At 47.2% G+C, this 15,171-nt stretch overlaps 1 protein-coding gene across 3 annotated transcripts in view; it reads left to right on the top strand.

Annotated features, from left to right (window-relative positions):
- The first annotated feature begins 2,848 nt into the window (after window positions 1-2,848).
- SLC8A3 (solute carrier family 8 member A3) overlaps window positions 2,849-15,171 on the top strand; it is a 127,287-nt gene continuing 114,964 nt past the window's right edge. For all 3 annotated transcript variants that reach the window (XM_037127299.2, XM_037127291.2, XM_037127281.2), the window contains exon 1: window positions 2,849-3,410. The gene's annotated coding sequence lies outside the window, so the exon portion shown is untranslated. The remainder of the gene's footprint in view (window positions 3,411-15,171) is intronic.

The raw sequence follows: 15,171 nt of genomic DNA, 5'->3' as shown, positions 1-15,171 counted from the left end.
GAGGACTACCTACACCTGCAGAATGAATTATACGGTGCCTTAGGTAGAAAGTATTTGAAGAAGAATGAAATCAAGCTACAAAGCCTCAGAGACTCCAGGCTGCCTGGCTTCAGCAGCAGCCAGAGCAGCAGGTTTTCCCTCATTGTCTGCTTTCGCTCTCCCCCATCATTCACTAGACACGAGCCAAGATGGCTTCTTATTCCTCAGACACAGCCACTTCTCCCCTGCCCCCAAATCCGCACACGGCACACTCCCTCACTCCACTGAAGTTGCTGCTCACATGTCAACTTCTTCCGAGGGACCTCAGAATTCAGTCGGAACTGCCACTAAAACCCCCACCGCAGCCACTGTCTAGCCTTTCACACGGCACAGTGTCAGGGCAGGTGTTCACTAATAGCTGGTTTCCTCGCTGCCTTCTGGCTGAATGATAAAACCCAGCATGTTTCAAGGTTCCAAATAACCCCAGGTAACTCTTTGAAGTTGGAATCTAATAAGGGCTCACAGAATCGGCCAGATACTTGGATTCTGTATTAGTTGGCCAGGGCTGCCATAACCAAGTACCACTGACTGTGGCTTAAACAACAGAAATGTATTTTCTGGTGCTCTGGAGGCTAGAAATCCAAGATCAAGGAGTCAGCGGGGTTGGTTTCTTCTGAATAGTCTCTTCTCAGCTTGCAGATGGCTGCCTTCTGGCTGTGGTTTCACATGGTTTTCCCTCTGTGTGTCCCAATCCACTCTTTTTATAAGGACACTAGTGATTTAATTAGGACTCGCCATAATGACTTCACTTTAACTTAATTACCTCTTTTGCAGTCACATTCTGAGGTACTGGAGATAAGCACTGTTCATATACATTTGGCAGGGGTGGGGTGGGGAGAGGACAGGGTGTCGGGATGGGTATAGTTCAGCCCATAACAGATGCCATCCCTTCAGTTCTGTGATTGGATTGAGTCCCCTCCCTGCGTTGGGCATCACTTTTCTCCTAGCTTAAGCTGAAGTTCACGGCTCTTGCTCCCAATGCTGATGATAAATACAGGGTCCAGTACAAATAGAGACTTTTTTTTAAATTACAAAATCTTTTATTACAAAATTGTAAGCATGTAATTCTGTAGAATAACAATATCACACTCAAACACACCATATGACATTTTAGGTGAAATGTTCAAATTAAAACTATAAATTATTACACTCATATTATTACCTTGCCCACCACACTCAAGTAGGCCTTACTTCTGCCAGACCCTGTAGTTTGCTTGCTGGCTTTTCTGTGAAAATCCCCTTGAGTTCTAATACAACCAAAACTGAAGGCATGAACAATGGCAGAAATCGAAGGCCGAGTGTCCTTAAATTTACTGCTTTTCAACCCCGCATGCATGTAGTAGAGAGGGGAAAATAAGAGACTCTGTGTAGTATTCAGGGCAGAAAGTCCGTCGTAGAAATTACAGTGGGAGAGAAGCAGCGTTGGGAGGAGAAAGACGACATCTGGGAATTACTCTATACCAGAAACTGTAATCTCACAGAATCCTCTCAACTCCCTGCGGTGGGCATTATTATTACTTGCATTTTATGGGTGAGGACATAGAGGCTCAGAATGTAGAGTGGGCTTATTTATGTTATTTCAGTCCAGCCAGAACTGAGAACCCACACAAGTCTGCCTTTAGTGTGAACAAATTCATTAGCAAGGCACTTACTTGGCCCTAAGGAGATACTGATACTTCTTAAGTATTATTTGTTCAGACCCTCATGCTTGGCTTTAGGCAGCAGACAGAGGCCTGAGAGACACAACTTCCCACTCATACTGTCCCAGAATCTGCATGGGTGTCTCTCGAAAAGACCAGCCACCGTGATCATTTTAGCTGTCTAATGCCATCGATAAACTAGGGATGTGAAACCCCATTCTTAGGAGAGGCCTGCCCACCCCTCATGCCTCCAGAACCAACCCTGACAAATATAGCAGAAATTACAGGCATCTGATTTAAGGCTACATGTGTACACTTCGCCTGAGCCAAGCCCCAAACCCTAGCTCTGCTGCTGCATCAAAGCACCATCTCTCTTCCAGGCTCCAGGCCCAGAGAAAGCAGCAATTTGGGAGGCAGCCCCCTCTTATTTTTAGCCTTAAAAACCCCAAACCAAAACATACCAGCGCTCACCCAAGCGTTTCTTACAAGCTGTTGTTTGATTTGGGTTGAGAAAATGACAGACTGAGTTCTGCACCAAGAACCGAAGGGAAAAAGCGGGGAGAAAAAGGAGTTTTATTCTCCCTCCACTGCCAACCTCCATCCCCCTCAACTCCTCCCCTAGGCCTGGGTGGACCCTGCCTGGGTAATCGTCCCCTGCTATATTTAAAAACCACAGATGTGTTTGGTGGAGACTCAATTTCGGAACTGCAGACAGGCGTCTCCTAAGGACGAGGGGAAAGCCGGTGCCGCGCGCCTGCCCGCCCGCCCTCCCCGCCTGCTGCCCAGAGCTCCGTTCTCCGCGGAATCCAGGTCAGGACGCGCCGCCGTCTTGGAAGTGCAGGAGGTCGGGAGGCTCCAGGCGCCAGGTTCCAACGGATGGGTGGGTGGCCGGGGTATAGGGGCCCCGCCTGCATTCGGTCCTTGGGGCTCTCTGGACTCAAAGAGGTGGAGGCTCGACTTCCTCGCGGCTGGTCGGGAAGCTCTCTGAAAATTTCCCCCCACCGGCGGGCGAGGATAAATACGCGCGGCTTGTCATTCCGTGCAGCTCTCTCTCTCAGCTGATAGGGTGACGTTCGGTTTGGAGGCTTGGAGATTGGCTTTTTGATTTGGCTTCTTGCTGCAGCTTAGTGGGCAAAGCTCTCGGCTCGCCCAGAAACCAGCCCCTCCGCGCGTTCCCTCCGCGCGCGGCGAGGCCGAGACGTCGCCCGCGGTGACGGCGTGTGAGGCGGGGAGCCGGCGCTCTCCCAGCCCCGGGAAAGCCCCGGCAACGCGACGGCTGGGGTCCCTCGGAGCCGCCTGGACGCGCCGCGCTGCTCGCCTTCCTGCCCCTCCCGGCAGGGATCCCCCCGCTGCCGGTGGTCGGGACTCCGGGCCTCTCCCGGGCTCCGTCCCGAGCCCGCGCCCCAGGTCGGGCATTTCTGGGGGTCTTCGGGCGGCTTTTCCTTGCTCCGAAAATTGGCGCCTAAGGACCCCTTCCTACGCCCCGCGCCCCGGCCCCGGCCTTCGCGCTCCAGATGCGCTGCCCTGCAGCTCCCTGAAAGCTGCGAGCCCACGAGCCCGGCCGGCGGGCGGCGGCGGCGGACTGACATGCCCCGGACGCGGCTGCGGCCGGCGGGCAGCCCGCGGGGGCGATGAGCCTCGGCGGCCGATGAGGAGCTGGGCGGCAGGGGCGACGCACATCTTCCTCACCCCTTCATTTGCCCACTCCTCTCGGGAGACCCAGAGGAAACGGTGAGTAATGGGGGAGAACCTCTTGCCCTTCCCCCTTAGCGGGAGGCCAAAGCAGGGGAGGTCGAGGTTGGGGCGTTTGGGGGTGTCCCCAAGAGGGTTCCTGCTTGCGAATAATGGTGTTAATTAAGTTATTTCTCAAGATCATTCCTATGAACCGCCTTCCTGAGGGCTTAGCGCCCGCAGAGATGGGGGGAGGGTGCTCGGGAAAGTGTACGTTGTGTCTGCGGTGTCGGGTTGGGGGGGCGTTCCGGCGGAGCGAGTGTCTGGCAGGGCGGTGGAGGGGCGCAGAAGGAGATGCCGGGGCATGTGTGTGCGGTCGGTCCGCGGCCGGTGCGCACTGGGGAGGCGGACTGCTGTGTTGCGTGCCGGATGCATGCGTGTGCCGGCTGTGCCAGGGCGCGTTGCGCTCTTGGGGCTGAGTGCCCAGCGGGTGTGAGGGCCAGGAGGGGGGCGCGTTAATTCACGCGGCGCGTGCACGCGCGCACACAGGCACGCGCGCACCCCAGCGTCCGGACTCCGACACAGTGGGTCTGGAGCTGCAACCCCGGCGCCCCCGCCCGCGGCGGCCAAGGGGCGGGGAGAAGGAGGGTTTCTCGCGTTCTCTGCTCTCCAGACAGCGGTGGTCTGGGCGGTCCCGGGCCAGGTGGAGAGAAGCGAAGTGTGTAACTACCCCCCATCCCCGTCCCCTCCAACACCACACACACGCCCTCATTGAGAGGCTCGAGCTCCCGCAGACCCCGCCTGACCTGCCTTGAGTACCTGAGCCACTGGAGAAGATAAAGAAAGCCATTTGATCCAGGGGGGAAAAAGAAGCTTTTCATCTTTATTCACTGTGCTTTATATTTTTAACTGTGGAGGAGAGGGTGTATGTGGTTAAATAGAACAAACGCCTTTAATGCAGTGCCATAAATTTACCCGTTCGCTGCCCGCCCGCCAACCCCCCCCCGTCCCCAGCCCCCCCCCCCCCCCCCCAGCCGCGGTTTCTCTCCATTCTGGCAATTAAACAACAAACCCAGAACGTTTAGTGAGTGGTTCTGTCTCCTGGGCAGAATGATTGAAATTGGTAACAGTTTTTCAGGAACGCAGGCCGCACCTGGGAGCAAGGCGTGGAGATCCTGGGTGGTCAAGAAACACCCCAAGAGGAGGGAGTTGTGGGAGGGTTACAGGGACACATCGGGCCTTCTGCTAGGGCACCAAAAGGGAAACCCCGCGCCTCGGGCCTCTGGCGACCTGGTGACTTGCAGCCGCTTGTGATGAATCTTCCACAGCTGTCGTGCCCCATCCACTGGAGCTGAGCTCTTGTTTACCTCGATTTTCAAATATAGCAGCTGCGCCACGCTCTTACTGAACTAGGGGGATCAGTTCACTCGGTAAGGGCACTTGGCCTCTCGCTGGCCCTTCTGCCTGCTGCACCGGATCCAAGTTGGAGATGAACTTGCCCCTTCATGCCTCGCAGTTCTTCAAATGAGGATGATTGATGATTAGAGCTTGGTGACTGGATGTGGCACTGATCACCCAGCCCCTCACTGCAATCTACATTTCTCATGGGCAGTCCCCACAAAAAAGTCCACTCAATAGCCTTGTTTCTGTAGAAATAGAATATAGATATTGGGTTGAGAAGAAGCAGAGGGAACCTACAGAACTGAACTTGGTTGAAGTGGTTCTTGAATTGAATGAAGGTGAGAAGGCTGTTTGTGCAGTTTCCTTCACCTGGAGCACTTTATTGTTCTCCCGACAGTCCGGAACTCCCACCTCATCTGTGTCTAATGTACTCCTCCAATTCCCCCTTCAGTTCTTACCCCATTGGTTACTTCCTCAAGGAAGCCTTCCCTACCTTCTCTGACTAGGCCAGCCCCCTTATTTTATATACCCATAAACTGAATCTGTTATTTTGAAAAAATTTAAAGATGCAGGTTACATTTATAAACATGATTGAATAATGCCGGTTACACTTCTAGATAGTGAGCGGCATGAAGGGAAGGAAGATGGCTGGTGAATCGATTTACCTTGTAGCCCCAGGGCCTAGCACTGTGCCTAGCACAGAACAGGCACTCACTAAATGTTTTATTAAATAAATGGACTCAAAGGGATGAGTTACAGCTCCTCTCTGCTCATGCTCCTCTGAGCTCCACTTTGGCATCCTTCGTACTGCCCTCCACAGCCTCCTGGTCAGAGAAGGGAGAAATCAGACTGACCCTGTGAAAACATGTGCTTCTGCTAGGCTCCTCCCCGGGCTGGGATCCTGAAGCTGAGGCAGTGTTCTCTTGCCCTAGCCCTGCCCTGTCCTTGTGCAAGGTGGTCCCTTGTACTGTCTCTGGGCATAACTGCTGGTATTGTTCATGGATAATCACTGTGGGCATTGTTCCCCGGTCTGAATTGCCCCCGATCTGGATTTGGGGGAACGTGTCACACATTTTGGCTTCTCTTCAAGCCACCAAGGTCAGATAGGAAGAGGATAACTCCCTTCTCACTCAAGCCTGGTTGCTTTGCCTAGAGGTTCAAATATTGGGTGAGGTTCAGAAATGTGTTGGACTCCAAAAGAAAAAGCGTTCATTTATTTATTCAATCAGCTGTTTATTTCATAAATATTCAACAACAACTTACTCTGCCAGGCATTTGCAAGGTACAGAGGCAACTAAAATAGAATGGTTCCTTTCCTCATAAAAACACATTCATTCCAGCAGGATGACCAGCTAGTGAACAGGCAATTACCATACATACAGAGTGATTCTTTTCACTGGAGGGTAAATCCTGGGTGCAGCGGAAGCATATAGGAAGGTCACTTCTCTACAGTGACTTAAGGAGGACTTCTAGGGACAGCTAACCTCAGAAAGAAAGGATGGGTGGAATTTAGCTTTGGTGAAAGCAGGGAAAGAGTGGGGGTGGGGGAGAAAGTGTTATGAGTGAAGAGGTCAGTATGCAAAGACCTAAAATGAATAAGAGCTCTTCTAAATGACTGCAGACAGAGGCTAAAGTTTGGGGAGATGAGTTTAGAGAAGCTCTAGGGGCCAAACCTTGAAGAGCTTGTACTCCATGCTAAGGATTTCCACTGAATTCCCTGAGGGAGATTAGGAAGGTTTTCACTACTGATGTACAGGGGCAGATCTGCATTTTAGACATTTAGTGTGTGGATAGAGACTGGGATGTAGGTAGAGAGAGGGAGGCAGGGTGTTAGTGGGCTGCAGTAGCAACCATGGCGTATGGTGGTCCTGATGGTCTGTGAAGGAAGGTAGGATGTTCCTCTTTCTGTTTTCGCATGATAATCAGAGCTGGCCTTCTAGGAAGAAATTCTACAATTTTTTTTTTCTGATGAGATGGGTTTATATTTGGTTTGTTTTGAATGGGCATTTTAAACTCAGCACTGGGTAGTGCACCTTAGGGGAAAGAAAAAGTTGCCCCTGTGGGTATAAAACATACTTCCTGGCCTACTGAGCTTCAGAGCAAGGAAAGCCCCCAAAATATGACATTTCTCAGGGCTGGGGAAAATCCAAGAAAGGAGTCTGGAAGGGTAAGAAGTATTTAAATCCACATATAGATCCATAGAAACTACTGCACAAGACATTGAGATAGCAAGAATCACATATGTATGTATATGTATATGTTTTCATAATATGAAGAGTGAATAAAGGCTAATTCCAGAACCAAGGGTATTCAGCTATGGTGTACAGAGTCAAGCCTACTAAGAAAACATCTGTATTTCATTCTGGATATATGTGTAATTTGGAATGGGCCAAGTAGCATGGACTGCATTGATATTTGGAATGACAAGTAGTGCTTTCCTGGTTGTATGCAAGAACAACGGGTCATGTGGGGAATCCAGAAGTGGGATTGGAAACTGTAATCACACCCTGGCTTCATGTGGTAGTTTTCAAGTCACTTGAGAGGAGAGGACCTCAAAGTCATCCACTGCTGTGTTTGTCCTAGAGAATGAAGCCAAACTGTGAGCTTGATTGATATTCTTTCTTTGCACCCTGATCTCTCCACTTTGTTCCTCTTCCTTTCCTGTCACTAGTCTCCCTTCCCTTCCTGCATAGTATCCAGGACACAACCCTGCCCGGCCATCAACATCTTACCCCCTGGTCCTTTCTCTCTCAACATTGAATCCTTCCCTCTAATTGTAAGCATACTCAACAAAATCCATCCTAAAATGAACATGACTTGTCCAATTCTACCCCCATCATGCTCTCTTCCCATCTTGCTTTCAACAAACTCTTGCAATTTTAGAGCAATCATTTGTCTCTCTTTTCTCATCACTCATTCTTTTCTCTACCTCTGCCTAACTCTCATCCACCAAGGACCACTTATTCTCCCAAATATATAATAACTTATTCCTGATTATCTACTTGTGAATCTATTCTTTCTTTCTATCTATCTATCTATCTATCTATCTATCTATCTATCTATCTATCTACTCTCCCCATCTCTCCCACCCACATTAGATAAGATTGACCTTTAGCTCATAAAACTTTCCCCTCTTGGCTTTTATCACACTGAACACTCCAGGTCCCACTGATTTTCTAAGTGGTCCTTTTCCACTTTCTTTCCAATATTCTCTCCTTCTTCCTTGGTTTCCCGTCTTCCATTAGCCCTCAGCAGTCTCCCACATTGGTTTGTGCTGTTACCCCAGTGTGCATAGTTCCAAGTCTGTGACTCTAGCTTTCCAAGCCCAGTGTGTCTTGTTTCCAGCCACTTGCACGATGTCTCCATTAGGCATCTGGTCAACTCCTAAAGTCCAATTCTTGCTAAACTGCCATCATCTTTGTTTTAAGGAGCGGCTCCTTCTGACTCCACACTTTGTATTGATGGCACCAGCTAACTTCCAGTCACCATGGCTCAAAATCCTCAAGTTTATCTTTGACTCCTCTCCATTGTCCCCTGAGTATTGCTCATGTTTGTTAACTCCATTCCCCTATTCTGTATCCATACCACTACAACCTAAGTACAGATTTGATAACCTCTTACATAATAATGAAGACAACAATAATATATTATTAAAATAGCCAGCACTGTACCAGCTGTTAGCTACTCTGTTCCAAAGTGCTTCTCACCGATTTTCCCTTTCCATCCTTATCACACCTGTATAAAGTTGTTACTATTAAACTACAAAAATAGCTTTCTGACATCTTCCCAACTTCAACCTCCCCCTCCAATTCATTCTAACACCTGTTACAGGATTCTTCTCCTAAAACACCCTTCCAGGCTTGTCATTTTCCTAAAAAAAAAAAGAAACAAAAAGCAAAAAACACCTTGATGAGGCTCCCATTATCTGCAGCAGTCCCAACTCCTTGCATTCAAAGCCGTCTGTGCACCACTCCATGTCTAGTCTCGTGTTTTACAGTTTCCATGTGGGCACCTAGGCGAACTTGTCCTTTTCCCTTCTGTGTCTTTGTTCACAGCTTACCTCTCACTGAGAATCCTACCTGTTCTTTAATGTTCAATTCAAATGCCTGTTCCTGATGGGAAGTCCTCAGGCATAAGTACTTCTTTCCTCTGAATTTTGATACCACAGCATCTGTTTTTCGTGGGATCCTCACATTTATTTAAATGTGGGGGAGGGAGTTGGGTTTTTTTGTTTGTTTTGTTGTTGTGGCTTACCACCTCTCCTAGACCAAGTGCTTTTCCTTTTCCTCCTGAAACATGGTGGGTGTTCAATGAAAAATAAAGGAGTAAATAAATGAGTAACCTGCTCAAGGTCAAGAAAGAGGGTGTCTATGCCATTGGTCATAAAAGAAGCCAGCAGTGGAGTCAAAAATCAAACACGGACCAGGCAACAACGTATAGCAGAAGCAGCACTGATTGGTGGTAAGAAGATTATGTTTTGTTTTTTTGTCACTCTGACAACCCCAGACAAGACCCACTTCTGGTCTCCAGATTTTGCATTCTTATCCTTAAAAAAAGATTATGTTGGATGTGTTGACTTTTAAGCTACTCCCTGGCTGGACAATTCTGCATTGTGAGTCTTATTCCACACCCTGTAGATTACCTGCTGCTGAGAATACTTTTGGCTCTGACAGCGCTGTTGTTTCAGAACCTTCTATCTGCAATTTGAAGCCCCCTAGTAATCTGTTATCACATTGGGTTTGCAGTGGTCCACATGGCCAGCCAAGTCAACTATCTGAATGTCTGGCCAGCAAGGCACCCTGAGTTGGTTGCAATGCCCTGATGGCCCTAGGTTGGTAATTCTGTGTGGAGTCACCTCCCACTGCAACACTCCAGGGTACTCCCAGAGTGACTAGTAGTCCCGTAGGCCCCCAAAGTCTCCAGCCAGTCCTATCTCAACTCCTGAGCTTCTGTCATTCCCTTTCCATCCAGGAAGGATGCATTTAGAGTCATGTAGACTCTGTCAAGAGTCTTCATGGAATCAGTCTGTTCAATGACTTTCCAGGGGCTCTGCCCACTGCCTAACATGCCACCATACTTCCCTTCCTGGAAGGGAATAGTGAGACTGGAAGAACCATCTGGAACCTGTGCCTTTCAGTCCCTTCTGGGGAATTAATTGGAAATCAGCTGTGAGGGGAATCATGAAAGGAGCAGGGAGTGAGCACAGTAGCAGAGTCTGCAGCAAGATGTGCTACAAGTCCTAGGCATCTGCTCCTAGCACACTCTTGTGAAAGGGGGGCCCAGAGCACCCCCAGAGTTGGTTGTATCAGAAAATCCCCTAGCCATGTCTCAGGGAGGTGACTTTGACTGCTTGCCAGAATCCATTTGTCCTTCATTCAGGCAATGATATGAGTTAATTCCATATTTTAACATTTAAGAATGAAGAGAAATTAAATGATATTGACATAAAGCAGGATCCTGGAGAATGAGCTGAGGGAAATGGACACAGTAGTGGCTTATCACCAGATTTTCCCTGGTGGGTGGGTCACCCCAAAAGACAGGGCCCAGGTGCTTCCCTCTGGGAAATGGGCAGGGGCAGGAACAGTGCCCACTCAGGTGGCCCTACGTTTCTCACTCCACTGACCCAGCCCCAATTTCCTTTCAGTGGCAGGGGATGTTTTCTCTTGGTCCTTGCTGACACCCCTTCAGGCCTGTTAGAAGGGGACCTCTGGCAGCCAGAAGAGCACATTTTGGTTCTGGCTCTTATTTACTGGCATGGAGACTCCTGGCAATTAACTGAGCTATGGTTTCTTCATCTGTGCAAATATCCTTATAAGAAGGATGAAATGAAATCATGTGAGTGAGAAGTCTTTTGTAAACTGTTGGCATATAGGATTGCTTAAAAATGAATGTCGGTTATCATGACACCACAACCTGTAGAGAAAAAGTATGGGGGCCAGTGGGAGGGCTATGGTGGAGAGAAGGAATTGTGTTAAGAAATGGCCTCACAATGGCTGTCCAAACACTGTGTGGTCCTGTTGGTTTTTCTGAGTGAACACAGCTGCCTGCTGTCTGAGGTTCTGGCTTTAACCATTTACCTCTCTACCCTAAGGCTTCCCAGCAAGTTTGACGTCTCCCCTCACAGGTGCACCTGTCCACCATTTAATCCTGCCGACTTAGGGCTGATCCGTTCAACAAATACGACAGGCACTCTGCCGGGCTCCAGTCATATTGTGGCAAACAAAAGGGACAAGTTTCCTGCTATCATGGAGTTTATATTCTGTGATAAACCAGTGAACAAATAAATCTGTGATGATTTCAGCAAGTGATATGTGCTATCAAGAAAATGAAAAGTGATGTGTTGATGTTGGGGAGCAGGGATAAGATCACCTGTAGATAAGGTGAGTGGGGGAAGATCTGAGAAAGGGGCATCTGAGACCCAAATACAATTTAAAAAGGGGTCATTGGGATCTTTAGATAACGGCATTCTAAGCAGAGGGAACAGTAAGTGCCAAGGTCCTAGGGCAGGTATGTGCTTGGTGTGTTCTAGAAATGTTGAGAACTCTACCATAGTTGGAGTAGGGTATGGAGCCAGCAAAACAAAGTGGTGGAAGTTAAGGGCAGAGAGTTAGGAGTCAGATGGGGGTGGGAGTTCCTACCTGAAGAGAAGTTTTCAAAGAAGGGCATGATCTATCTGATTTACATAGATAAAAAAGATTCTTGTCTGTTTTGTGGAATGTGGACTTTCAGAGATGGGGCAAGATTGGCAGCTATTGTAGTAGTCCAGGCGGGAGATATGCTATTGAACTTCCTGGAGCTAGAACAGAGTGTGACACAATTGGCACACAGTAACTCAGTAACGTGTAGACATCCAGGCAGAAATGATTCTCGCAAACCTTATGACTGGGATGGGCACATAGCAAGTGCTCGGCAAATGAATCAGTGAGTGGAGTTAGACTCTTGTAGTCAGTCTGGGATTTGAGTTCATCTCAATATTTTGGAGCTTTTAAAAAGGCTTTTTATTTTTTTTAGGTAGTTGTATTTCACAGGGGCAGTGCATCCCATGATTTCATTTCCTTCTATGTGAAACTGCTTTCTTCTTTGGAATAGACATGAGAAATCCAATCTACCATCTCCATGATGCTCTTGAAATCACGAATCCCAAAACCCTTTGCTCGCATTTGGATACTGATCTTATGTACTTTTGTGTGCACTTCTCCACAGCAGAGATGAGACCTACTTCATCACTGCATCTCCAGAGCTTATCGCCATCTGGACTATTGAATCAGCAAATAGTTATTACATCAACCAAACCGAGGAACACTCTGGTGTCTCGGTTGAAGTCTAGGGCCTTCCTGCTCTCTTCCTGGAGAGCCCAGAACTCTCAGTGGCCTCATTTGTCTCACAGTCATAGGACACTCCTGAAGCTAAATGTGTATAAGTTCAGTGGTTTTGTGTTGATTCTGTCAGCTTCCATCTCTTTGGGCCTGGAGATGTCAGAATCGGGAGGAACTTTGCAAGGCCAGTGGGATGAAGAAGGCACCCGAAGTGGTTTGGTCCTTGCTATGCCTCTTCATTCCTCTTCCACCATCCTCTTCTGTTTTCAGTTGGTCTCAAACATGTACTGACTCTGCTTTTGAAAGCGCTCTTAAATCCACACCTTCCTCAGCAAGCCTACTGTCTCTTCTTCTGCTTAGGTTCTGATCATGTTTCTCTCAAATGCCATGAGAGACTCCAAACTAGTCTTCCCACCTCCTTGTCTCCCTGCTTTTGTTCACCTATCCAGTTTCCACACCGTCATCACTCTAGGTGTGCAATTCAAAGGAAAACCATTGATCTTGTCCCTCCTATGATTAAAAAACCTTCAGCGGTTCCTTATTGCCTCCACAAAAAAAAAAAGTCCCAATTCCTTGGCTGGGTATACAAGGCCTTTTTATGAGCTAGTTCTCACTGATTTTTGCTGCTTTTTCTCAACTGCCCTGTCCTTCAGTCACATTGCTCACCCTTTTAAAAACAAACCCTGCTCATTCAGGCTGCCATTCTCTTTAGGATCGGCTTTCTTTTACTTTTGTTTGAGATGCACTGGCCTCTACCCAGTTAACTCCTGTTTATTCTACAAGTCCTAGATTTAAAGTTTCCTGGCTCATGAAACCGGCCCTGATGATCTCAGGCAGCACTGACCTTCCTTCTTCTATGCTTCTTACCCATCACACATGCTTCTAACCCTAGTACTTGTTTAGTTATAATTGTTTGATTTTTCTATCACTATTTTCCAGTGAAATGTGTTCTTGAAGGGGATTATAGTTTGTTCATATTATTCAGATTTGAGAAACCTTTCTCATAGCTTCCCTGATGGATGGGATGTTCCATCTGAACACTGCCAAGAGTGGTAGAAATTGCTGGATACTATGCCTTCTATTTTTGCACATTTAGTCAATGTATGTATTTATTCAATAAATATATACTGAGCACCTGCTATGTGCCAGGCACTGATATAAACACCGAAGATACATAAATACCAAACAGATAAACATTTCTACCCCCCAGGAACTTCTGTTGTAATTTTTTGAGGGTGCCAAAAAATGAGTTGGGCAAAACTCAGAGTAAGTTTTTTCACCATAATTTTAGTGAAAGTCAACCTGCAGCATGTAGACTGGGTTTCATGCAAATGCTTGCATGCATGCATGAATAAATAAATGAACAAACAAAGGGGCAGTGGGAAAAAGTATGGACAAGTCAACTTAAGCTAACGTCACTGAGAGGAAAAACAACTAGAAACATGTCTTGATAAAAATGGATGAGTATCATCATTTTTCTATAAAGATAAGGGACCTCTAAATCTTTCACGTTTCCTTAGTAAAAGTGTTTAGGGAGAGACAAAGAGAAAATCTACTTATGTGTGTAGGGAATTGACACTGACTGTTCTTGGCAAGGTAGGAAAGTGAGAGTGTAAGATGATGGGGTATTTGTCCAATGTGTAGAAAGGCTTTATAGTTCCCATTTGTGAGTCAACTCATGGTACACTAAGAGTTCTTCCCCTGGTCCAAAGAAAGGCCTTAATAGTTGAAATCCCTGAGATGCAAATGTCATAGTCAGACCAAATTCCTGTCTTCTCTCCTGGCATTTTCCACTTTGGCTGTACCTCAAAATCAACTAAGGAACTTTTAAAAAACCTAAATATTGAGCCTCCACTCCCAGAGAGTCCAGAACTTAGGTTTGAAGTAGGATCCAAATGTCTGTGTTTTTTAGAGCTCCAAAGTTATTCTAATGCACAACCCTCTCTAGCATGTGGTCCTACTTCACTAGTGCCTCCACCTTGGGGGATGACTTAAATGCAGATGTAGATCCAGCAATGGGAAAAGCAGAGCTTAAATTGAGTGTGCAAAGCCTGTCCTTTTTCTTTCTCTCAGGCCCCCTTCCTTTTCCTATCTCTCTTGGTCCACCCAGTTATTGTTTATAACTCCCTAGATCTGTCAAGGACTTGCAGAAGGCAAAGTCCTCTGGCTTCCACAGAGTCTGACAAAAGTAAACCTTAGAATCATAGAATCAACAAGGCTTTAAATAATAGAATTTTAGAGGCAAAAAGAATATCAGAAGTCAAGTCCTACCTCTGAGCCCTATCAATAGATTTCCACTTGAAATCTATTTCCACTGACTGTGACCACTTTTTGTCCCCCACCTCTCAGATAAAGTCCCTATATTGAGTTGAAATCCCTCAGGGAGTTTACGTTAGTGTAGACAATAGCTATGTGAACAGGTAAGCCCAGGTCAGTGTGACATGTGTGTCAGTGGTGATCAAAGTGCTACAGGGACATGGGAGTAAATGACTCATTTGGAAAGGGGAGGAAGAAGGCATTGTCCAGGAAGGCTTCTCAGAGCAGGTAAAAGGGGGACTCTAGGTTCTTGACCTAAGAGCTCCAGATTCTTACCCTGCTCTTCTACCTTCCCTTCTACCACCTGGGGTTGAAAAACAGACTTTGGCATTTGATACTCTAAGTTACATAGCCCAGCTGTGTCACTTGTTCAACTACTGGACCAATGGTGGGTTATTTCTCTTTGAGCCCAAGTTTTCTCATTTCTAAAACATATACTAATACCTGTCTCATTTGGGAATTTTTAGGTACTAAATAGCAGCTATGAAGAGTGCCTAATGCAGTGCCAATCATAAAGCAGGCACTGAATGCACTGATGTGATTGTTGTTGTTGTTGTCAGTTTTCAAGTCCTTGGTTCACGTAGAGCATGAGGAGAATGAGGCCTGCTGGCACTTGGACTGTTCAGGGGACTTCCTCTTCGTGGGTGGAAGTACCCGGGAAAATGTCAGGGTGCCGTGAAATGATCATATGGTTTGGATGCCTGAAGGACTTGAAGGCCTTCATAGAAGGCAAAATATGACAATTGGATGAGATTGGACTAGCAAGAACAGTAAAACATTGTATTATG

This window comes from Artibeus jamaicensis, unplaced genomic scaffold, assembly GCF_021234435.1.
Source record: "Artibeus jamaicensis isolate MK-2021 breed Jamaican fruit bat unplaced genomic scaffold, CSHL_Jam_final contig_851, whole genome shotgun sequence".
Taxonomy (NCBI): domain Eukaryota; kingdom Metazoa; phylum Chordata; class Mammalia; order Chiroptera; family Phyllostomidae; genus Artibeus; species Artibeus jamaicensis.
The sequence above is the reverse complement of the archived record's forward strand: the minus strand, read 5'-3'. Positions and strand labels throughout refer to the sequence as shown.